Below are 26,632 nucleotides of genomic sequence, written 5' to 3'. Positions count from 1 at the left end.
CTTATAAACATAACTGGCCCCGGGAATTCGGTAAGAAAATAGAATTTACTATGCCTGAACTCAGAATCTAAAGATGCATCTTTTAGTGAAGGTGATTATTACATTCTGTGTTTGAAAATACCACTTTTAGAAAGTGGATATTTTCTTGCTCAATCATCCTGTATGTCTCTGCTGGAATGTGGATTGCCTGTCTGGGATTTGGATGACAGAAGGCTGAGGGGCCGAAGGGGCTCCAGATTGCCTTGGTAGGTCAGGAAAGGGCTGATTAGACCTCGGCTGCGTTTGTGGGAAGGAGGAGAGATTTCCTTGTATCTCAAAGGGCCTGGTCTGCCTCTAACAATCCTTTTTCCACCTTCTGCCAGGAAAGTACACCAGAGAAGGCAGAACTGGTTCTGGCCGGGCCCAGACACCCTCTGCCTGAAAGATCTAAGAATTTTAGACACAAATGCTGGGTCCCAGACCCCTGAATTTTAGAACTCATCTGGATCAAGAAGACTGCCAAGAAGGAGAGCAGAAGAAACTGTGAAAAGGAAAAACTGCTTTGCTGGGTGCTTTGCTGGGCTGACCTGCAGTGGCTGCTTCTGTCTTGGGTAGTGAAAAGCCTGGACTGGACTTTCTGCAACCTATATTGTGGATTTTTATTGTATGTGGTCTTGTCTTAAGTATATAATAATTGGATATTTTTTTAAACTGGTATGGTGTCCTTCTGTAGTGCATAAACTGTTTTACTGTTAGTTATGTGCAAATGCTTTACACACTGCCTCTAAGATAAGCCTGGCTGCTCATGCCAAGCTACCAAGGGGGTGAGGAGGGGTTACTCCCTTATCCTGACTAGAGTGGTGGTTTCTGCCTCGCTTTGGCACAAGTCTCATCTAGCCAGAAATCCCATTTCTAATATTGGTGGCAGCATTGGGATAGGACTTGCGTTTGCACTTGACTTACAGTGATTGGTGTGCACTACTAGCATATCGCAGACCATTACGTGCCACATTCTGGTTCTTTTTCTTTTTGGCCTATTTTTTTATCTTTGCCAGTTTGAACCTGCTACTTCATCATGCTTGAATCAATTGCATAATTTGTTGCATCCTTGGAAGTGGCTTTGAGGAGGAGAGGCTAAAAACCTACAATGTGAAGGAATTGAAGGCGATCGGCAAGAACCTCAAAATCCAAATCAGGGGTCTCACCAGAAAAGTGCAGCTACAAAAGGCACTGAGGGCCTGGGTAGCAGGCAGACATGCTAGTGAGCTGCCTGGGGATCTTGGCATGGAAGCTGAGGAGCCTATTCCAAGGGTGGATGTGCTTTTGGGAGGGGGGGCACCCTCTGAACTAGGCAACAGCCGTTTGTCCCCAGCGGAACTGGAGGACAGGCGGAAAGCGAGGAAGTTCGCATTGGAGAAACTCAGGATGGAAAGTGAGAGGGAAGACAAAAGAATAGCCATGGAGGAAAGGAGGATGATGTTAAACTATGAGTTTAGAATGAGAGAGCTGGACAGGGAAGCCAGTATGACTAGTCCCAGCTCAGATGGTGGCAGCAAAGGTGTTAGGTCCAGTACTGAGGATGGGGTACACACCCACACGCCAATTTGGGGCCCTGCTTCAAGGAGGGAGTTGACATACACCAGGGGGCTCAGGATTAGGAGATGACTCCAGTGGTGCGCAGTGTCCCTGAGGTGGATTGTGGAACAGGCACAGGGGATTCTTTTCCTGGGAGGGACACTCTACTGACTCTAGATGAGAGGTGCAGGGAGAGGGGTTCCCCCATGTTAGAATCCTTAGTAAGTGGTTATGGAGACCAGTCAGAAGAGTATGGGTTAAGAGACAGCAAAAGTCAGACACTGTCTCGCCAGTCTTGTGAAAATGATGTTGGGTACTTTTCTGAGGCAATGGAGGGTTGGGTGAAGGGTAGTTTGGTTAACACCTGTGTGGGGCTGTGTGATTCAATTGTTGGAGAGCATATTTTAAGTCCTTGTTTTCCAGAGCAATGCCAACACCCAGTGGATTGTGAGGTCTCTGACCCCAGGGAGCTTGCACTGGAGGTGGACCTTTTGGTGGATTCCAGAAGGTCTGGAGAAGCATCTGGGAGTGACCCAGAAGGAAGTGGCTTAGGTATTTCCCAACCAAGGGTGATGGGAAAGGTTTGTGGTAGCCCAGATAGGTCTCGGTGTTGTGGGAAGGGTATTGGGACTCATGCCCTGTCTCTGCGGAGGAGTGGGAATGGGATGCGGCTCAAGGTGCCTGAAACCCAGTCGCAAAGCCTGGGTGATTCCAAGAGGGAACACCAGGTGGGGGGCCTAGGCTGCACTGGTAGGACATCTGTCGAGGGAGATCTCCTAGTGGCAGGAGAACATGGAGTGTCTGTAAATAGAGCTCCAGTGGTCCTGGTGTGTGGCGGTGCCGATCCTAAGTGGAGGGTGCAGAAGTCCAGACGGAGGGGTGAGAGGGAAATGCGTTCCCCAGTGGGAGAACATTGTCTGCCTGAAACATCAAAGGATTTGTAGAAACAAATGCTGGGTCCCACACCCCTGAATTTTAGAACTCGTCTGGATCAAGAAGACTGCCAAGAAGGAGAGCAGAAGAAACTGTGAAACGGAATGATTGCTTTGCTGGGTGCTCTGCTGGGCTGACCTGCAGTGGCTGCTTCTGTCTTGGGCAGTGAAAAGCCTGGACTGGACTTTCTGCAACCTAATTTGTGAGTCTCTCCAAGGGCTTGAGGTAGAGCTTGCCCCCTGTACACGAAGTCTCAGGAACAGCAAAAACTTCAAGTTCTTTGACCCGCAGCGCTGGGGATTGTGTGTTTTGTGCTGCAACCCGAAGAACACCAACTTAATGACGTCTACAACGCCACTGCCGACTCCATGTCCTGAAGGCACCACAGTGGGCACCGCCGCAACGCCGCACCGCAACCCTGGTCCCACCAACAACGCACCGTGACCCCTGGGCACCACACTCCGCACCGCACCGCCTCGCTTCACACCAAAGCTTTAGACACACAATTGATGGATGGAATGCAGAATAAATCAAAACATTCACCCCAGTCAAGAGATCTGGGTTAAATCCATCATTCGTTTGCACACCATGCCACCCCAGTTTAGACCTGGCCATATGCAAATCAGTCTTGATCCTGTGCCTCATGGGAACAGTCCAGCCCGAACTGCCAAGCCAGGCCCTCCCTGGACCGGAAATAGGCATCCTAGGACCGGTTTCGGGTTTTCACCCCTCTTCAGCCAGGACAGCTTGATTCCAGTGGCACAGTGAGCCAAGGACCCACGGCTGGGCATACCTGGCGCACTTAGGGCGAGAAAGCAAAAGACACACAATTGATTGACGGATTGCAGAATAAATCAAAACATTCACCCCCAGTCAAGAGATCTGGGTTAAATCCATCATTTTTTTGCTCACCATGCCAACCCAGTTAGACCTGGCCATATGCAAATCAGGCTTAATCCTGTGCCTCATGGGAACAGTCCAGCCTGAACTGCCAAGCCAGGTCCTCCCTGGACCGGAAACAAGAATCCTAGGACAGGTTTTGGGACCACAGAGGGCACCACCGCAATGCTGCACTGCAAACCTGGTCTCACCAACTACGCCTGTTGATGCCGCCACTGAGCCGATGCTTGCACTGCGAACTCTGGGCACCACACTCTCCACCACCTCGCTTCACGCCGAAGCTTTGGCCCCTTAGAGAGCACCACCACAACACCGCACCGCAACCCTGGTTTCACCGATGACCTCTGTTGATGCCGCCACCAAGCCGCTGCTCGCACCGCGACCTGTGGGCACCGCACTCCGCACCGCCTTCCTTCACGAGGACGCTTTGGCTGGCCTGATGCCGCCACTTCCCACCGAAATAAACACTGCTGCTTGCACTGTGGTTCAAGGGCAACGCTCGTAAGTTGCACAACACCCCGCCCTCATCTCGCACCGCAGCCTTGGCCTACCGACGCCGGCACCAGTTCGTTAGCTGACGACAGCGCTTCAGCAATGACAGCGCCGCTGCTTGCACCGTGACCTGCTTGTCAGGGCCCGCCTCGCAGGATTCGACTGATGAACAAAGGGGTCCACCTACCGATGTTACCAACACCCTGAATGTGAACACAGGGGGTTCGAACCATCAGGCGAGGGATAAATAATGAAGAAGGACCGGGGAAGGGAAAGGGTCAGCAGGGACAAGGGATCTGAAAAGACAAAGCATAGGGTATTATAAGTACTGAGCTACATTCAATACTACTCTCTGCATTTCTCGCTAGAACTATAATACCTTATGAGGCTGTACTCATTCCTCCAACCACCATAAGATAGACCTAGTCCAGCTTCCTGCAACGAAACACACTGGTTAACACAATATTCATACGTCAGTACAACACCATCCTAGATCAAAACCCATACATGTACACACCATATAATGTGGAGATGGACTTTGTCATGACCCGTTTATAAACTGTAAGTTTCTTTACTCTGACTATTGAAATGTTCACTTCCCCAGTATTCTTTACAACCTTAAAAGAGTTAGAGATCTGTGTCTCTGAAAGCACTCAGATTAGGTATGTTCCGTTTCACTCCTAGAACGACAGGAATTGTAATCCACAACATAGGCAGGCAACAGAGATAGTGTCCACCTCTAGTCCTTTATCGTGATTAACAATACTTCAAATAAACGGTAACGTGTGGTTGCGGCCACCACTACGCTCCGCTTCTTCCTGCGGGTTAAATAAATAATCCAACAGTCCGGCAGCGGGTAGTTGCGACCACCACTCTGCTCCAGAACTAAAGTCTTTGTATGGCACACGGTAACATGTAGAGCCCTACAACGCTCCGCTGCTATTTCACAACCAGGAAATACCTTCTGTCAACAGCAACCTTCACGGCAACTAGTAGCGACCTGCCACAAAGTTCCGCAGGACGGACAACACTACCGCTGTCCCCGAACTGGTATGCATCAGCCGATGCATTCCCTCCGGTTCGTATCGGACAACAAAAACAAACAAAGAGTCCACGCGAGCTACGGCTCCCAGCGGCTCTCACTTAGAAAACAGTACCTTAGATGAGCGGTTATTTCTGCAACAGCATTGTTTCAAACACGATCAGTCGCATGACGTTAACAGCAGCCAGTACTTCCCCAAACAAAACCAACGAAGGGCTCAGAATTACGCGCACCTTCCCCCCAGTCTCCTCCACCCATATACTTCCTGCAGCAAAGGCTCATGGAAGTTGTAGTTCATTACAGTTTAGGTAGGCGCGGTAAGGCAAAAACCTGACAGAATGCCCTTCCTCCTAGAGCCTCCTAGGCCCAGGCTTAGCAGGGAACCTCGGATGAAAGGACCGGACAGCAGCAGGAGCATGCACATTCAAAGACGGCTCCCAGGAATCGTCTTCAGCAGTGTAACCCTTCCAAGCCACCAAGTACCACAGCGCACCCCTACGTCGTTTAGAGTCCTTAATGCAGCGAACCACATACTCCAAACCACCATCACACAATACAGGTGGAGGTGACCTCTGCTGAGCAGACAATGCAGGCTTCAACAAACTACTGTGAAAAACAGGATGGATACGAAGAGAAGCCGGAAGCTTCAGTTTATATGCCACAATATTGATCTGCTTCAGAACAACATACGGACCAATGTATCTGGGGTGGAACACCGAACGAAGTTTAAACCCGATGTTCTTCGTAGACAACCATGCTCTGTCCCCCACTGGTAATCCAGTCCTACACCTCGATGTTTGTCAGCCCACTTCTTGTAGACCGCCTTGGCATGGACCAAATGCTTAGACACCGTCCTCTGTACAGAATGTAAATGGCGGACCTGACTCAATACAGAAGGCTAACTACCCACCTCACCAGGGATGGTGATTGGCAATACTCGAGCATCAAATCCATAATTGGCAAAAAAGGGAGACACCCCCAATGAGCTGTGCCAAGCATTATTGTAAGCCAATTCAGCAAGCCATAGCAGCGATACCCAAGAATCATGAGCCTCCACAGCATAACATCGTAAGTACTTTTTTAGGGTTTGATTGAGCCGTTCAGTTTGACCATCTGTTTGGGGATGGAAACTGGTCGACAATGTGGCTTTGATGTGTAACGCCAGGCACCAGGATTTCCAAAAGCTGGCGATGAAGAGGGCCCCTGTCAAATATTATGACTTCTGGTATTCCATGGTAATGGGAAACATTAGATACGAGCAGCTGAGCTGTCTGACCAGCTGTGGGAAGGTTTCTGCATGGTATAAAATGTCCCATTTTTGTGAGACTATCCACCACTACTAGCACTGCCGTGTGTCCATGATCTGAAGGTAGCCCTGTAATAAAATCCATACTGATGCTTTGCCATGGCTTCTTTGGTGTGGGCATGGGCATAAGTTTTCCCTTGCTCTGGCATTGTAAGGCTTTAGCTCGTGCACACACCTCACACTTTCCCACCCACAAAGTCACATCTCTGGACAGTGAGTCCCACTAGAACTGTCTCTGCACGAGAAGCACCGTTTTCCTTACACCTTGATAACCAGACATTGGTGAGGAGTGACACCACTCAAAGGCTTTTTTCCTGCTTTCCACAATAGGCAGAAACAGTTTGTTTTGTACAAAAGGCAGACCATGATTAATAGAACGACCTGTACCTCTGCTACTCCAGATTCTCCAAGCAGCATCAGTTTTTTGACCTTTGATCGTCTCCAGGAACGTATCAGCATTAAGCACACATATCACCTTGTCCAGTTCTACTATGGCTTCCATTGGAGGATAAGACTTCCCCATCACCGTGTCACCCAAGCGAGACAAGGTGTCCGCCTTCCTGTTTTCAATGCCTGGACGGAAGGTGATGATAAAGTTGTATTCAGCAAAAAACAACATCCACCTCATTTGTCTCTGAGACAGATGTCTGGCTATCCTCATGTATTGTAAGTTACGGTGGTCTGAATACACGGTCACAGGATAAGAGGCCCCCCATAGGTGCTGTCTCCACTCTTGAGAAGCCTTTTTTGTAGCAAGTAGTTCTTTTTCCGCTATAGTATAGTTCTTTTCAGCCTGACTCAACTTTTTGGACAGATATGCCACCGGATGCAGTTGACCTGTTTGTGGATACCTTTGGGACAAGATAGCCCCCACAGCCTCATCCGAGGCATCCGCTTCCACAATAAAAGGCAAGTTTGGTTGAGGATGTGCCAGTATGGGAGCGGAAACAAACGCCCTTTTTAGACAACCAAAGACAGCGTCTGCTTCAGGCGACCAACAAAATCCCACCCCTTTTCTAAGAAGGCGAGAAAGGGGAGCTGCAATTTGCGAGAAACCATCGATGAATCTCCTATAATAGTTGGCAAAGCCAAAAAAACATTGGACCTCTTTCACTGTCTTCGGAATGGGCCAGGATTGAACTGCTTGCACTTTTCTTTCAGCCATCTGTAAACCTTCAGGACAAAGCATAACTCCCAGGAACTCCACATTCACTACTCCAAACTCACATTTACTGAGCTTACAATACAGTTTATTCTCTCTCAGCCGCTGTAAGACCTGTATGACATGCTCCTGGTGGATATTGACATTTTCAGAATAGATCAGAATGTCATCAATGTAGACTACAACACTAGTATCCACCAGATCTCTCAGCACATCATTTAGGAAATATTGGAACGCCCCAGGGCGTTACATAGCCCAAAGGGCATGACTGTGTATTCAAATAACCCGTAATGAGTCTTAAATGCAGTTTTCCATTCATCCCCCTCTCTCATCCTCACCAGGTTATATGCCCCTCGGAGGTCCAGCTTAGTAAATACACTGGCGTTCCTGACTTGATCTAACAGAACAGGAATGAGGGGGAGAGGATATCTGTTACGGATGGTGTTTTTGTTTAGCATTCTATAATCCAGACATGCCATTAATTCTCCATTCACTTTAGCTATGAAAAATAAAGGAGAGGCAGCAGGAGACTTAGAAGGACGGATGAAACCTATAGACTGGTATTGGTCCAAATATTCCTTTAAATGCTCTGTTTCAGGCACCGACAATGCATACACCCGACATGTGGGCATAAGTGCTCCTTCTAATAGATCAATGCAACAATCATAGGTTCGGTGAGGAGGTATCTCATTGGCCAGTTGTTCACTAAATGCGTCCTCAAATGAGTCATACTCAGAGGGTAACAGCACCTCCTTTTCTGACGCAGTAGCTACTTGAAAAGGAGCGGATAACTCGGCAGCTTGAGTGACCTGATGCAATGACATATGTGTCTGACATTCTGCTGATTGGAACCGTAGCTTTTTCTCTCTCCAATCTATATCAGGGTTGTGATAGGAAAGCCAGGGCATGCCAAAATGACCTCGTATTGAGGGGCCTCAATTATATTCAGAATCAAACTATCTCGATGTTCCCCTTCTGGTATTTCAACAGTTAACAAAACCTCCTCTGTTTGTTCAGTGATTAACCCAGACTTTAATGGTTTCCTGTCCACCGCCCATACTACCTCGGGGTGTTGTCTTGGTATGCGTTTCAAGGACAATAAGGACACCAACCCACTATCTATAAAATTGCCGGTGGCCCCTGAGTCAATCATTACTAACACCTGATGTACCACTTGTTGGCTCTCCAAACACATTGATAATACAATGTGCGATACAGAATCCTGAATAACCTCACAAACCAATGAGGGAAGTTTCAGTGGTGCTTGAACACTACTTTCTCCCGGTAACTCACTGCCGAGCTCAGTATTGGACACGGCCAATCTTTTCTTGACCCAACCCCCAGAAGTCTTGGGCTTGGAAGGACATTCCCTTCCATAATGACCTTTTTTCCCGCAGTACATGCACAATCCTTGTGTTCTGCGGGTTTCTCTCTCCTCTCTGGTTAACGGAGCCCTCACGGCTCCTATCTCCATGGGTTCATGGTTTTCCGGAACCTCAGATGGCCCTTTCCTGATCGTGTACTCAGGCCTAGTAGAACCTCTGTCCCACTTTTTCCTATCCCCGCTTCGCTCTGGCATCCTGCCATCCAATCTTAAAGAAAGGCTGACCATTCCTGCACAAGTGGTGGGTTGGGGATTTATTTGGGCGATAACATCCTTTAGACCGTCTCTCAGACCCTGATAATAAATGGACATTTGTTTTTCCTCTGGCCATGAAGATTCCGCCACCAACCTATTAAAGGTTGTTAGATATGTAACCAGCTCATTCCGCCCCGGTCTCAATTCAAGTAATTCCTTGTCTGCACTAAAAGTTGTTGCACGTCTGTCAACCACTCTCTCGAACTCGGCTCTAAAAGCCCCCCAGTCCGAAAGTATGGCATCACCCTTCCTTACTAAAGGAACAGCCCAATTTGCGGCATCGCCTATCATGTACGAGATGGCGAACGCCACCCTCAAATGGTGATTAGGAAAAGACGCAGGTTTGCACGAAAAATGCATCATTATTTGAGTAAGAAATACCTGTGTCTTAGAAGGATCCCCAGAATATCTTTCGGGACTTGCCAATGGTATAGGCGGAGGCACAGTGACCTGTATCCGGGGATTTTGTGTAGCAGCATCAAAGGGTTTACCGGCCAATCTATCTACTCTGTCTCTTAAGGCAGTGGTCTCTGCTCTAGAGGCTATCAACTCCTGTTGTACTAACACAAGAGCTTGTAAAACATCCTCAAGGGTAGCCATGTTTATTCAACAATCGAATCGGGCGAAGCATTTAACTTGGGCGCGCAATTCTGTCAGGGCCCGCCTCGCAGGATTCGACTGATGAACAAAGGGGTCCACCTCCCGATGTTACCAACACTCTGAATGTGAACACAGGGGGTTCGAACCATCAGGCGAGGGATAAATAATGAGGAAGGACCGGGGAAGGGAAAGGGTCAGCAGGGACAAGGGATCTGAAAAGACAAAGCATAGGGTATTATAAATACTGAGCTACATTCAATACTACTCTCGGTATTTCTCGCTAGAACTATAATACCTTATGAGGCTGTACTCATTCCTCCAACCACCATAAGATAGACCTAGTCCAGCTTCCTGCAACGAAACACACTGGTTAACACAATATTCATACGTCAGTACAACACCATCCTAGATCAAAACCCATACATGTACACACCATATAATGTGGAGATGGACTTTGTCATTACCCGTTTATAAACTGTAAGTTTCTTTACTCTGACTATTGAAATGTTCACTTCCCCAGTATTCTTTACAACCTTAAAAGAGTTAGAGATCTGTGTCTCTGAAAGCACTCAGATTAGGTATGTTCCGTTTCCCTCCTAGAACGACAGGAATTGTAATCCACAACATAGGCAGGCAACAGAGATAGTGTCCACCTCTAGTCCTTTATCGTGATTAACAATACTTCAAATAAACGGTAACGTGTGGTTGCTGCCACCACTACGCTCCGCTTCTTCCTGCGGGTTAAATAAATAATCCAACAATCCGGCAGCTGGTAGTTGCGACCACCACTCTGCTCCAGAACTAAAGTCTTTGTATGGTACATGGTAATGTGTAGAGCCCTACAACGCTCCGCTGCTATTTCACAACCAGGAAATACCTTCTGTCAACAGCAACCTTCACGGCAACTAGTAGCGACCTGCCACAAAGTTCCGCGGAACGGACAACACTACCGCTGTCCCCGAACTGGTATGCATCAGCCGATGCATTCCCTCCGGTTTGTATCGGACAACAAAAACAAACAAAGAGTTCACGCGAGCTAAAGCTCCCAGCGGCTCTCACTTAGAAAACAGTACCTTAGATGAGCGGTTATTTCTGCAACAGCATCGTTTCAAGCGCGATCAGCCGCACGACGCTAACAGCAGCCAGTACTTCCCCAAACAAAACCAACAAAGGACTCAGAATTACTCGCACCTTCCCCCCAGTCTCCTCCACCCATATACTTCCTGCAGCAAAGGCTCATGGAAGTTGTAGTTCATTACAGTATAGGTAGGCGCGGTAAGGCAAAAACCTGACACTGCTAGCACCGTGACGAGCACTGCCTTCATCTCGCACCGCGACCCTGGTCTCACCGATGACGCCATCGGATGCCGCCACCAAGCCGCTGCTCGCATTGTGACCTGGGGGCACCGCTGCGCTTCACACAGCACCACCTGACGTCTGTTGGCGCCAGCTCTCCAGATCCCATCAGAAAGGAGCTCGACCTGCTACACGAGTGACTTCAAGGGCCCCATCGCCCTGCATCTCTGAAAGGTACTATTTGCGGGTCTTCCCGACACCGTAGTTGCCCTGCAACCCCGCAGTCAGCCAGAACTGTTTTTGTATGTGTTGTTCACAATGCCATGATAGCCCCAGATGGAGCTATCGACATCAAGCAACTATTTTTAAAAGCATATTTTGATAAGTGAAGATTTTGGAGTATGGTACTGTGGATTTTTTTTGTATGTGGTCTTGTCTTAAGTATATAAAACTGGATATTTTTCTGAACTGGTGTGGTGTCCTTCTGTAGTGCGTACATTGTTTTACTGTTGGTTATGTGCAAATGCTTTACACACTGCTTCTAAGATAAGCCTGGCTGCTCATGTCAAGCTACCAAGGGGGTGAGCAGGGGTTATTTTAGAAGTGTAACTCCCTTATCCTGACTAGAGTGGTGGTTTCTGCCTCGCTTTGGCGCAAGTCTCAGCTCGCCAGAAAGCCCATTTCTAACACACCCACACAAGCACTTACATACCCATTCATAAATCTATACAAGCAGTCCCATATCTGCTTACTCAACCATACAGCCGTTCACACAGACACTCACTCTCCAAAACAGCTGCTCACATGCTAACTCACTTAACCAAACACCCACTCAAGCAGTCACGCACTTACCAATATACCCACTTACAAACCCAGTCACTCAATCATACCACCATTCAGACTCCCACTCATTCACCCAGTCACTCACATACCCACCTTCCCACCCATACAATCATTCACACAGCCACTCACTCACCCATACAGCTACTAACACACCCACTCAGACACCCATACAGCCCCTCACACACTGATGCAGCCACTCACACACCCATGAAACCCCTCACACACCCTTACAGTCACTTGCACACCCACTCAACCTTGCAACCACTCACACACTGACAGAGCTAGTCAGAACCCACTCACTCACCCATACAACCAGTCATGCAGCCACTAACACACCTGTACAGTCACTCAGACACCCACTCACACACTGATACAGACAGTCACACAGCTCATATATGTTAGAAATAGTATCACTCATTGGCACCTAGTATACTAATCTAACTTTTGTAGTAGGTTAGTATATATGTTTAACACTCATAAACTCTTACAAAACACTTACATTCACTTGATGATGTCATCAGTGATTTTATTTGAGATGTCATCATTGAAGTAATCAGTGATGTCACTGGCCATGTCATGAGTGATGTAGTATGTAAGGTCATAAGCAGTACATTGCAGGGGCGTAAGTTTTAGTTAGCTCAGGTAACTATAACTGCTGAATTTCTATGGTTTTGTACGAGTGAAATCTGAGCCTAACTATAACTTCCCTGTAACCCTTGGTTTTTTTAAGTATATATATATATATATATTCACTGAAAAAACCATAGGTTTCACACCAGTTATAGTTAGGAATTAGCATTTAAAAAACCTATGAAATTCACTGAAAAAACCATAGGTTTCACACCGGTTATAGTTAGGAATTAGCATTTAAAAAACCTATTAAATTCACTGAAAAAACCATAGGTTTCACACCAGTTATAGTTAGCTGGAAATTTTACTGATATAAAACCATTGAAATTCCCACGTTATAGTTAGTCGGACTCACTATAACTTGCGCGTGCAATGCACTGCTGATGACATCACATATTACATCACTCATGACATGGTGAGTGACATCACTCATGACATCACTGATGACACCATCCAGTGAATATGTGTCTTTCTGAAAAATAAATATTAGTGAGTTATGTTTAAATATTTAAATACATATATTAGTGTTTCACTTTGTGTATAAGTGGCTACATGTGTTGATAAGTAGCTACATGCGTATGTATATGGGTTATTTGATATTTTTATTAGTATCAGTTTGAGTGTCTATATGGTTTGGTGGGGGTATTACTTAGCACATAGATGCATGAGTGACTGACTCTTTGTTTGTATGTGTTTTGAAGACAGCATATGTACAGGACTGTATGGGTGGATGAGTGTCTACATGTGTTCGTTAGTGAGTGAATGACTGTCTCACTAGTGTCTTTATCAGTAACTACATATGTTTTAATCTAGTATATATGAATATTGATGTATATAAGTGAGTATATGTGAGAGTAAGAGATTGTAAGAGTTCCTGTTTAAATAAGTATGTGTTTCTATAAGTGATTGTTTAAGAGAATAAATATGTGTAATTTTCAATAGAAGTAAGGTGGAAGTGTGTGTATAACTCTATATTCAAATAAATGGTTGTTCAATAGTTTATTTGCACGTGTGAATATGTGTGTGAGTAACTTTTGGATGAATGTCGGTGTGTAACAGGATGTATAGGTGTATCTCTTCATATGATGAGTGAGTATATGTATGAGTGACTATATAGAACTGTTGGTGAATGAGTGGATGTGTATATAGATAGTGGAAGTACAGAATTGCTTGTTGTAACTGATATAGGTATGTCCATTTTTTAAAAATTTCAGTTTCTATTTTTGAATATGTGTCTCAAGGGTTACTTTACACTGAGAGGAGGTCTGTCACTGTGTCACAAGGATGGTGTCATCAGTGATGTCATGAGTGATGTCACTCACCATGTCATGAGTGATGTAATATGTGATGTCATCAGCAGTGCATTGCACGCGGTAGTTATAGTGAGTCCGACTAACTATAACGTGGGAATTTCAATGGTTTTATATCAGTAAAATTTCCAGCTAACTATAACTGGTGTGAAACCTATGGTTTTTTCAGTGAATTTAATAGGTTTTTTAAATGCTAATTCCTAACTATAACCGGTGTGAAACCTATGGTTTTTTCAGTGAATTTCATAGGTTTTTTAAATGCTAATTCCTAACTATAACTGGTGTGAAACCTATGGTTTTTTCAGTGAATTTCATAGGTTTTGTTAATGCTAATTCCTAACTATAAGTTTCACTTTATAAATAAGACTGTTAGCACTCTAGTTGTTCTTTTTAACACTCTGGTACATTCTGTCATTGGGCTACAGTTGGGCTACATCTAGTTGAAATTTGGGCTACATTTACAATTTTTGGTCTCTGGTGGCCATCTTTGGGCTACATTGGGCTACTTTGGGCTACATTTGGGCTACATTTTGGCTCTAACATATATTAAGCCCAATGTAGCACAATACATATTTTTATAAAGTTAATTTTTTTACAAACCACTTCAGAATAGGGCTACCTGTCCCTACAATTATCCCATTTTTTTTTTTTTAATTTTTGGGGGGAGCGCTCCCAGAGCGCGCCCCGGAGTGCGCCCCGAAAAGCGTATTTCCGAAAAGCGCCCCCGGGCGCGCTCCCGGGAGCGTCCCGTGAGCGTCCCGTGAGCGCCAATATCGCAAACGAAAACATGATCGTGACGTATCGCGTAGCCGCGTAAGCGTGAAACGCACGACGTAAGCGCACCGACGCGCTTACGCTACGTGACCCGGGGCACGCCCCCGGGCACGCCCCTGGGCGCGTAGCGTAAGCGCGTCGGGTCATGTGCCCTAAAAATAACACTTTTGATTGGTTCATAACAGTTTTGGTTTCATAATGATAAAACCCCTAGTCATGTGACCTAAAATTAACACTTCTCATTGGTTCAGGATATTTTTTTTTCAAAATGAGGAAAGCCCCCACCTTTTTTCCTTATTCTACCTTTTTGCTTTGAGAGAGGAAGACCTTTACTTTTATCTATAGAAAATGGCTACATTAGCTGCAGCTGCTGGATCTTCTGGACCACCACCACCACCACCACAAGGACCTCCTCAACTTCACAGTGGTGCAGATCCAGAACAGGAGGAAGATGAGGACGAAGAGGACAGTAGATTCGTCCCAGAGGACAACATAACATACAAACCAAAAGAGCACATCATTTGGCAATTTTTTTCTATCCCGAGTGACAAAAAAAAAGTGAATGCACCTAAAGCAACCTGCCTTATCTGTCATCAGGAGATGTCAAGGGGGAATCCCAACAAGAAGTACTCCTTCGGCAACCACACAATGATTAGGCATATGCTAAGAAAACATCCCAACAACTATTCTAGGGCAGAGGTCAGGGAACTGGCCAAAAACCCTGTACAATCTTCTGCCAACACCTCCAAAACTACTGTTCCCACCCCATCAGGACTGGAAGTTAGGGAGACATGCTCCATCATACAAACCAACTTTTCAAATTTTAAAATGGTTTGTAAATTTTGTGGTCAAATGATTTGCTATGGTGAGCAATGCATCACTCTTATTAATCGTGCTTGGGAAAACCACAAGTGCCAAAGGAAATATTAATTTGTTGCCCTTTTTTTTTTCTCCTGTTGAGCCCGTTTGAAATGCTTGGTTTTTGTTTCTCTCCTTAAAAAATACAAAAAAAACAAAAAATGTTCAGAAAAACCAAAAAAAGCAAAAAAAGTTTAAAAACTCCCAAAAAAATATAAAACAACAAAAAGAATAAAAAAACAGTTCTTTTCAGAACTACCTCCCATTTATATAAAATGACTTAAATTTTAAAATTCTGCCATTCTCTTTTCTCCCAGGAGCGCTTTCCGGTGTGCGTACCATGCGCGCCCCCCGCGATAATCAAAAAAAATATATATTTTTTTTTACCCCGCGGGGCCCTTTTATGGCCCCCACATTAAACCTAGGGGGTCAGGGGGGGTCTACCCTGCCCCCTTATGGTCAATTCCCCCCTTTGTTTTTGACACCTCTTGTGTCTCGATTTTACCGAGACACAAGATGGCGGCCGCTCTGGTCTGTTTCGAATGTTTTCAGACACCCGACAGCCAATCAGCTTTCAGTGCGCACCTCACGTGACGCGACCGGAGCGCTCGCCGGCGCGCGCCCCGGTGCGCGCTTACAGATATATATATTTTTTAAAACTTAAATTACTCAAATTCTACTGGAGCACATATCTTGAGACATAGCAAAGGCACATCGGGCTACCAGTCCCTACAATTTTGCCAAGTTTGGTGGAAATCCATTCATCCGTTCGGGCTAAAAGTGAAATTGACCGCCCTATGGAAATTAACATGGAGAAAACGCGTTTTGGGACCCCCCTTTTATCTCGGCCCCCGCTTGACGAATCCCCCCCAAACTTTCTGGGAAGGACCGGAGCTCGATGAGGCCATTTTGTGGAAATTTTCAGGCAGATTCGTCAACCGGCTCCAAAGTCATTCCAAATAGAATTTTGAGATTTAACATTGAAAAAAATCCTAACTATAACTACCTACTGGCGACCGCCAGTAGGTTATATATATATATATAATATATATATATATATATATATATATATATATATATATATATATATATATATATATATATATATATATATATATATATATATCATGAAACCCTGTCAGCACGGCCACCACGTCTTCACTCACGCGATGCCAGCAAACAGGACACGGACCCAAAATTCGTGCTTCAAATTTATTTAATACGGCTTTGTTTTAAGAAACAGGTTCTTTAAATGATTTTCACTTCACCGCGTTTCTTGATTCAGCCTCGCACACTCCTCCACCCCGCAATCTCGATGTCTCGGTACCTGCCAGACTTGAGCACTCGAACTCCTTGTCGTACGTGCGAGCGGGAAACTTGCACTCAGCCGGTGTCCTCGCGCTGTAGTCTTCGGGTTTTCTTCGGTGCAGGGGGACTGCGGTAATTCCTTCTCGGACTTAAATTGTCTCCTAGGTTGCCCCAGATGACGTTTCCGTTTTTCACCGCTGGCCCGATGTCGGAGGAGGGGTCCTGTGTAAAACTGGTTTCGGAACTGCCAGTTGATTTATATCATGAAATCCTGTTAGCACGGCCGCCACGTCTTCACTCAAGCGATGCCAGCAAACAGGACACGGACCCAAAATTCGTGCTTCAAATTTTATTCACCCAAGAGTCAGAGACGCGTTTCGCAGCGCGAACGCCGCTTGTTCCCTCGACAGTTTGTTTAAACTCGGGAAGCATTTTTAAAGTGACAGTGCATTGATTCAGTGTATCACGTGAGTTACTTTCACTATGGACATTGAAAAAATACTCTCTGCGCTTGTCTTGTGTGCGCTGGTTACCAACTGTCAGATCATATTGTCAAATACATAATTAACCATGATAAAATAAACATGTAATTATATATATAAATAGTAAGTCATAATTTGATACATAAATATCCGTAAAATACATTAATATCCATTTTGTACCATTTTTGTCCACACTATTAACATTTTTAACATATATATATATTCACTTAAAAAACCATAGATTATAGACCATATATAGTTAGGGATTAGCATTTACAAAACCTTAATTTACTCGCACAAAACCATTGAAATTCGCATATATAGTTAGTTGCACTAACTATATATCGCGCACCCGCAATCCACTGCTGATGATGTCACATATTACATCATTCATGACATGGTCAGTGACATCACTGATGACATCACTGATGACATCTCAAATGACATCACTGATGACATCTCAAATGACATCACTGATGACATCTCATTTGACATTACTTATCACATCACTGATGATATCATTCATGTGATAATACGATGAACCTCTTCAGATTCTAATATAACCTTAGATACAATCAGTGTAAACAGACACTCACAGACTGTCACTCATCCATGGAGTTACTGAGACACCTAGTCAGTCATGCAAAAAATCAATCACACATCCATTTCCTCAACTATACAGTTATACACACCTTACTTATTCAAACATATACTAACACATATTTACTCTCTTATACAATCCTTGATACAAGTTTACAATGATCCAAACAGCCACTCACACATTCACTGGCTCTAATGCACAGTTATTTATATATGTCAACTCTCACATGTACTGTGTTTTACATATCTACTTACTTTGACATGTAGCACTAAGATATCAATTCACTCACTAATACACACAGTCAACCGCCCATACAGCTAATTCCACATGCACTTTTGAACCCATACATCTACTGAATCAACTGTTCACACATCTATGCACAGAGTCACACACCTCCCAGCCACCCATATACACACACTCAGTCTCCCATACAAATACTTGGGCAACCAATCAATTACCCATTTAGTTACTCATATAGCTACTGATCAACACATGCAGCAGTTTACAGAACAACAGACATAATGATGAAACAAATTAAGACAGTTTAGTCACTAACCCATGCACTCAGTGAGACACATCTAATCACTCACTCATACAATCAGTCATGCACCTACTAAATCCTTCATCCAGACACTTATACATCCACTCATTCTTCAATATGTAAGACATATTTTAACTTTACAGAAACACACAGTCACTGGATCTTGTCATCAGTGATGTCATCAGTGATGTCATTTGAGATGTCATCAGTGATGTCATCAGTAATGTCATCAGTGATGTCACTGACCATGTCATGAATGATGTAATATGTGACATGATCAGCAGTGGATTGCGGGTGCGCGATATATAGTTAGTGCAACTAACTATATATGCGAATTTCAATGGTTTTGTGCGAGTAAAATAAGGTTTTGTAAATGCTAATCCCTAACTATATATGGTCTATAACCTATGGTTTTTTCAGTGAATTTTCAAGGTTTTGTAAATGCTAATCCCTAACTATATATGGTCTATAACCTGTGGTTTTTTCAGTGAATTTCAATGGTTTTTTAATAGCAAATATCAAAAGCTGTAAAATGTATTCTTATTCTAATTCAAAAATATATTTTATATTTTTGTAATATATATTTTTTGTAATTTTTTTTTAAATTATTTTTTTTTGTTTCGGTGCTGGTCCGCGAACCGGGTAGCTTCCTGTTAGCTTCATTTTGTTCCGCGATCCGGTCCGCGAACCGGTAAACGTTCCGTTAGCGCAACTACCGCGTTAGAAATCAACATTGTGACGCGTCGCGTAAGCGCGACGTATCACGTTACCGCGTAATGAGTCTTATGACGCGTTAGCGCTCCGGAACGCAAACCGAGGCGCGAACCGCAGCGCCCCGGAAGCGATCCGGGGCGCGGAGCGCGTAACGTTGGCATAACAGGTCATGTGACTTGTTAATAAAACTTTTCATTGGTTCATTTTACTTTTGGCTTCCTAATGATGGAAGGCTTGGTCATATGACCTAAAAATAACACTTTTCATTGGTTTAGAAAAAATTTTTTTCCCAAATGATGAAAGCCCCACCTTTGTTTTTCTCACTCTGACTTGTAAAGCAAAGGACCCAGATGCATTTACAGTTTATCACTAACAATGTTCCAGGCTAATGTATTTTCCCGGGAAATTTACAACTGTCCTGCAAGTAAAATATTCCTATTTCGAGAAAAAGGGCGTTTCTTCGTCCCATGAGGGAGCCGTTAAGCAAAAGAGGCTCGGCCTGCTGTCTTAGTCGCTGATAGGCCTGAATATCGGATTCTTATCGATCACTTTATGTTGCAGGAGTGGAAAACACAACAGCCCTTGACCATTTATCTTTACAGCATTCCTGCGTATTATACCTTTTAACCGTCATGTAATCGGGCTGCTTTATTTCACTTGCCTTTTACTGATTCGAAAACAGTGGCTATTATTCAAAACTTTACCAATCTAGGTACTACTACCATGTTTTGTTTTAAAAACCTTTATTGTGAAAATGTCAGTATACAAATACGGGCCGATAACCACGTGGGCCGGCCACGGAGCAAACTGGAATCGTATATGATGAGGGGACATTTACACTGTAGAAGAACGTAACGGGCGGGCCATTAGGTTGCAAGAACTAAGGTGTCTAACAGTTGCGGAATCGGTGGACGTAAATTTTATAATTAAAGTACGACAGGGCCAGTTACAATAAAATTATCTAGATATACATTTGCGGGCAAGTATCATGGGTGACGTTCATTCGAACTTTCAATAGTACAGTAATCAATAACACATCAGAACTTAATATCAATAGGGATGTCCAAATGTTCAATCAGTACTCGTCCCTGCCCGCCATGTGCTTCAAAACTGCATACGTACTTCCTGATGTCAAGGCTGGGCAACCAGTACACAACAAGGAGTTGCGAGTCCCATTTATACCGGCGCCATTTTGGGCGAGGCCGGGCAGGTCCAGGATATAGTCAAAATGTCTCCACCAACCAGCGGTCGGACCAGAACCCCTTTCGGCAGTCAAAAAAGGTTCCGTTAAATGACAACAGAAGAGATAGGCAACAAGAACCATCAGTCAAAAGAGGGGAGAGCAAGTTCTTCCCTACCGGGTCACATTTGGGCTCCACCGGAACTGATCGAATTGGTAGTCTACAGTGTTTCTGGATGTTTCAGACTGAAGCTGGCGTCAGCATGAGAGCACCACCATCTCGTGGCTCCGTCGTGGCCATTCCGCAAGCAATCATGGCAGCCGCTCCCCACCGGAAGCCTGTGGGAGTCGGGGGCCCCGGTGACTTTTGTAGAATCTTCAAGGCTGAGGGGACGCTTTCGGGAATGGGGTCCATGCCCTAGCAGGCAAGCGTCCGAGTTCCAAGGTGACCCAGGGCCATTTTAGTGGACCAGGCCCAAATCCGAAGAGCCGGCCGCCATTTTGAGAGTCCTGTGGCAGCCGCCTATCGCTGCACCGCAAGAGTGGGCGCAATTCAGCTGGATGGTGGGCGAGACGCTGTAGCCGCAAGAGCGGGCGCAACTCAGCTGGATGGCGGGTGAGGCACTGTGCCGCAAGAGCGGGCACAACTCAGCTGGATGGCGGGTGAGGCACTGTGCCGCAAGAGTGGGCGCAACTCAGCTGGATGGCGAGTGAAACGCCAAGGGGCGCCCCACTGCAGCTGAGGAGCCTCCACCTGGGGAGGCGGGGGAGGCCCGTTCGCGCTGCCTCCCCCCCCCCCCCCCCGGGGCGCCCCACACCGTCTTTCGGCGCAGCAATGTAGGATGGCCAGACCAGTGCGGCAACTTGCTGGACACCACCTCAGTGCCGTCCAGATCTCGGCGCGTTGTGCTGCCTTCGGCCTATTCGCACAACGGTCCGCTAAAGACCAAAGCCGACTAAAAGATAGCCCAAAGCAGCCCATTGTTGCTACTCCGGGGAGGGAGGGGCAAGGACAGTGTCAAGCGGACGGTGAATGCTTTGAGATGGATGTTGCAGCAGGCTGCCATGTAAATAGTTGTTTAAAATGCTTTTTTTTAACGTGTTTACTTTGTTGGAGCGTTGTCTATATTTATAAGTTATTAAAGTGTTATAATCCTACTACTTTGTTGGAGTGCTATATATTTGTAATGTGGCAACGAGCACAAAGATGTTACTGTATAACCAGAAAAAGACATAGTCCAATTGTGCGTGATCTAGTCCAATCTGGTGACGCCGATAGTGGGTATCAGCAGACTTTCATTTGTATAGGGTTTGTCGGTTATTGGGCGGGGTGGGTGGTAGGGCAGGCATGCTTAGGGATCGAGGGCGGCGGAGCCGAACTACCTTGTGGCCATCCCGGCCGCGAGCTTGGCTCCTCCCCCTGGTTTCATACTTTTTGCGGAGGGCTATTTCCTGGTGTTTCTTGTTTTAGCAGGGTCAGAAAGGATCCTATCAGTGGCCTACTGATTTTGTTCGATTCCTTTCGTTTTGCCATAATTTGCTAGGAAGGTACCGTGGCTAATCCGTATTTTATATATATGTCCTCTTTATTAGGGGTGCCCTCCGGTGGGGCCGGACGAGCTACCTCTAATTAATGGTCCGGGTAGAACCAATTACCAATCAGTGGGAAGAAGATAGGCATGACAGATTACAAAAGGGGGGACAAGGGTCCGCACTACCTATCTTTTCACTGCTTGCAAAGACTAGACGGAATATCTCTATTCCACGTTATTTGTAAGCAGAGAATACCTCCAAAGAACTAATATCAAACAACCAGTGTTCGGACAATCAAACAATCAAATGGTGAGAAAGAGATAGGCACGACGGGTTACAACGGGGGACAAAGGTCCGCGTTACCTACCCTTCACTACCTGCAAAGAGAAGAGAGAATCTTCGTATTCCTCTCCGTTTGTAGACAGAGAATCTCCAAAGAGGACCAATGTATCAAGTAGCGACCAAGGCTAAACGAACCAATCAATCGAATAATACTAGTATTTTCAAACAATTGCGATACAAAAAATCAATCAAATAGTCAATCAGGTGGATAAAACCATCCTGCCAATCAGACGTATAAAACGTCCTACTTAACCTTACCCGGACCACTGGGACCGGCGAGGGGCAGAGGGGCCATAGCGCTTTCAAAATGGCTGCTGCTTGCTAGAGCGTACGTGCCTGAGTGGGGACAAGGTGGCGCCGATTATGTTGACATCGCAAACCAGATTTTAACACATAGACATGGAAGTGAAAACTGCACCATTGCTCCCCCCCTGACTGACACCCTCCTTTGCCTCAGCTTGGATCATCATTTGCTAAAGTGTTCGAAGACCCCACCGTGAGTATAAGCACAACCGGGGCCTTACTGCACACCCTGAGAAAAACTACGCAGCAAGACAATCTCTACCTTCTCCCTTTTCCATGTTCCAACGCTTTGAAATGAACAATATATTTACTCGCAGTGACAAAATGGCGGTCAACACTTCCTGATTTCCTTCGAATCGAACGTTAACAGACGTCACGCAGCAAAAAAAACGTTCCGCTCATGCGCAGCCGCTGGAAGACATGTATCAACATATATGAGCCTCCTCAGCCACCCTCAGAAAACCTAGGGGGTCAGGATACGTCTCCCGTGCCCCCTTATACCCATTTCCCACATTCTTTTTCCTCCATCTTGTGATTTAATTAAAACGAAACACAAAATGGCGAACTCCCGTTACGCTACCGGTGAGCAACCCAGTTTGCGTACCAGGAAGCGCTTCTACCGCGAAAAATCAAATTTTTTTATTTGCCCCACGGGACCCTTTAATAACCCCAACATCATTCCTAGGGGGTCAAGAGGAGTCTACCTTGCCCCCTTTCATTAAATTCCCCCTTCGTTTTTCTCCTCCTCTTGTCTCTCGATCCTACCGAGAGACAAGATGGCGGCCGGTCCGGACTGTTTAGAATGTTGACAGACACCGGAGTGCCAATCAGCTTCGCTTCGCGAAGTTCCGTTACGCGTCAGGTACGCGAACCGGAGCGCTAACCGGAGCGCTGTCACAGATATATCTATTTTTTAAAACGTTAATTTCTCAAAATCCTCTGGAGCACATATATTGAGACATAGCAAAGGCACGTCGGGCAAACCATATCTATAATTTTGCGAAGTTTCGTGTAAATCCATTCAGCCGTTCGAAAACTCAATGTTAAAAATGCGTTTTGGGACCCCCCTTTTTTCTCGGCCCCCCCTTGACGAAACCCACCCAAAATTTCAGGGGCTGCTCAGAAACAAAATGTGCCATATTCCTGGAAATTTCAGCCAATTCCGTCCACAAACGCCAAAGTTATTCGACATAGAATTTTCAAAAATCCCATAGGAAAAAAATCCTAACTCTATATACCTACTGGCGACTGGCGCACGGAAATCTGATTGGCTCTTAGGTGTCTGTAAACATTCGAAACAGTCCGGAGCGGCCGCCATCTTGTGTCTCGGTAGTATCGAGACACAAGAGGTGGCCAAAACAAAGGGGGAAATGACCATAAGGGGGCAGGGTAGACCCCCCTGACCCCCTAGGCTTGATGTGGGGGCTTTAAAAGGGCCCCGCGGGGCAAAACATTATTTATTTTTTTGGGGCGCAGGGGGAGTGCCCGGTACGCGCACCGGGGAGCGGACCGGGGAGCGTACCATGGGGAAAAATGAATGATAGAGTTTCTAAAAAATGTAGCCTTTTTTTAGAAATTGGAGGTAGTTCTAAAAAGAACTGTTTTTTTCTTCTTTTTGTTGTTTTATATTTTTTATATTGTTTTTTTGAACATTTTGTACTTTTTTTGGATTTTCTGAACATTTTTGTATTTTTCATGGGGAAAAAAAAACAGGGAATTGAAAATGGCTCAACTGGAGCAAAAAACAAAAAGAAAAGAAAACATTAGGGTTGATTGGGGCATTTATGGTTGTCCCCAGCAAGGACGATGAGCTTTACGCTCTGTTCTCCGTAGGAGATGGTCTTCCCACAATATTTACAGATAATTCTGAAATCTGCAAATCGGGGCTGAATGCACAGCATCGTCTCACTTTCCTCTGGTGCAGATGCAGTGGGTTGCTTCCTTTTTGAGCTGGTTCTTGTTGATCGGGGAGGGTTACTGGTCAGTTCCCTCATCTCTGCAACAGAATAGTTTATAGGATGTTTGCCCTGCATGTGGCGTATCATTGTGTGGTTCCCAAATGAATATTTTTTATTTGGGTTTCCCCTGGAAAGTTCCATGCCACAGATTTTGCAACTGACCTTGGGTGCATTTACTTTTTTCTTCCCCTCTGGGAGAGAAAAAAACTCCCAAATAATGTGTGGTCTTGGCTGGTATGGGGTATTGTGTTCTTCCAGCCATCTTGAACTCCCCTCCTCCTCCTCCTCCTCTTCCTCTTCTTGAAGACCACCAATGACATCTTGAGGAGGTCCTTTTGGTGGTTGTGGTGGTGGTGGTGGTGCAGATGCACCAGCTGCTGCTACTACTGAAGCCATTCTATTGAGCAAAAAGGTAGAGAGAGCTACAAACAGGTCTTCCTAAGTCAAAGGACAAAGTCAGAATAAGGAAAAAAGGTGGGGTCTTTCATCCTTTTGAAAAAAAAAATGTATTGAACCAATGAAAAGTGTTATTTTCAGGTCACATGACCAGGGGCTTCATCATTATGAAACCAAAACTGTTATGAACCAATAAAAATTGTTATTTTCAGGTCACATGACCCGACGCGCTTACGCTACGCGCCCCGGGTCGCGTCGCGTAAGCGCGTCGGATGTTTACGTTGCGCGATCGTATTCGCTCGAGTGCTTCTGGGTGCGCTTTCGCCGTGGGTATCACGCGGACGCGGCTACGCGATACGTCACGATCATGTTTTCGTTTGCGATATTGGCGCTTACGGGACGCTCCCCGGAGCGCGCCCCGGGGCACTTCATAAAAGTACGCTTTTCGGGGCGCTCCCCGGGGCGCGCACCGGGAGTGCTCCAAAGCAAAAAAAAAAAAAAAAAAAATTAAAAAATTGGGAAAAATTGTAGGGACTGGTAGCCCTATTCTCAAGTGGTTTTTACGAAAATTAACTTTGAAAAAAATATATATTGTGCTACATTGGGCTATATATATGTTAGAGCCCAAATGTAGCCCAATGTAGCCCAATGTAGCCCAAAGATGGCCACCAGAGACAATAAAAACAAATGTAGCCCAAATATCAGCCAGATGTAGCCCAACTGTAGCCCAATGACAGAATGTACCAGAGTGTTCCAAAGAACAACTAGAGCGCTAACAGTCTTACTTATAAAGTGAGACTTATAGTTAGGAATTAGCATTAAAAAAACCTATGAAATTCACTGAAAAAAACATAGGTTTCAGACCAGTTATAGTTAGGAATTAGCATTTAAAAAACCAATGAAATTCACTGAAACAACCATAGGTTTCACACCAGTTATAGTTAGGAATTAGCATTTAAAAAACCTTTGAAATTCACTTAAAAACCATAGGTTTCAGACCAGTTATAGTTAGGAATTAGCATTTAAAAAACCTATTAAATTCACTGAAAAAACCATAGGTTTCACACCAGTTATAGTTAGCTGGAAATTTTACTGACATAAAACCAATGAAATTCAACGTTATAGTTAGTGGGACTCACTATAACTTGCGCGCCTGCAATGCACTGCTGATGACGTCACATATTACATCACTCATGACATGGTCAGTGACATCACTCATGACATCACTGATGACACCATCCTTGTGACAGAGTGACAGACCACCTTTCACTGTAAAGTAACCCTTGAAACACATATTCAAAAATAGTAACTACCATTTTCAAAAAAGTGGAGATACCCATACCAGTTACAACAACCAAATCAGTAATACCACCATCTAATACACATCCACTCATTCTCCAACAGTTCAATATAGTCACTCATACATATATTCACTCATCATATGTAGTGATAGACCTATACATCCTGTTACAAACCGACAGTCATCCAAAAGTTACTCACACACATATTTACACATGCAAAAAAACGATTGAACATCCATTTATTGTACCGAATAAAGCTTCATGAACTGAACTGAACTGCATATACAGCTATACACACACTACCACTTTACATCTAAGGAAACTTACTCTCTTAAACAATCACTTATAGAAACACATACTTATTTAAACAGGAACTCTTACAATCTCTCACTCTCACATATACTCACTTATATATATCAATACTCACATATACTAGATTAAAACATATGTCGTTACTGATAAAAACACTAGTGAGACAGTCATTCACTCACTAACACACACATATATACACACTCATCCACCCATACAGTGCTGCACATATGCCGTCTTCAAAACACATACAAACAGTGAGTCAGTCACCAACACATGCAGCCACTTATACACAAAGTGAAACACTAATACATATATTAAAATA

The sequence above is a fragment of the Lissotriton vulgaris genome, chromosome 8 (assembly GCF_964263255.1).
Source record: "Lissotriton vulgaris chromosome 8, aLisVul1.2, whole genome shotgun sequence".
In the NCBI taxonomy this organism is placed as follows: domain Eukaryota; kingdom Metazoa; phylum Chordata; class Amphibia; order Caudata; family Salamandridae; genus Lissotriton; species Lissotriton vulgaris.
The sequence above is the reverse complement of the archived record's forward strand: the minus strand, read 5'-3'. Positions refer to the sequence as shown.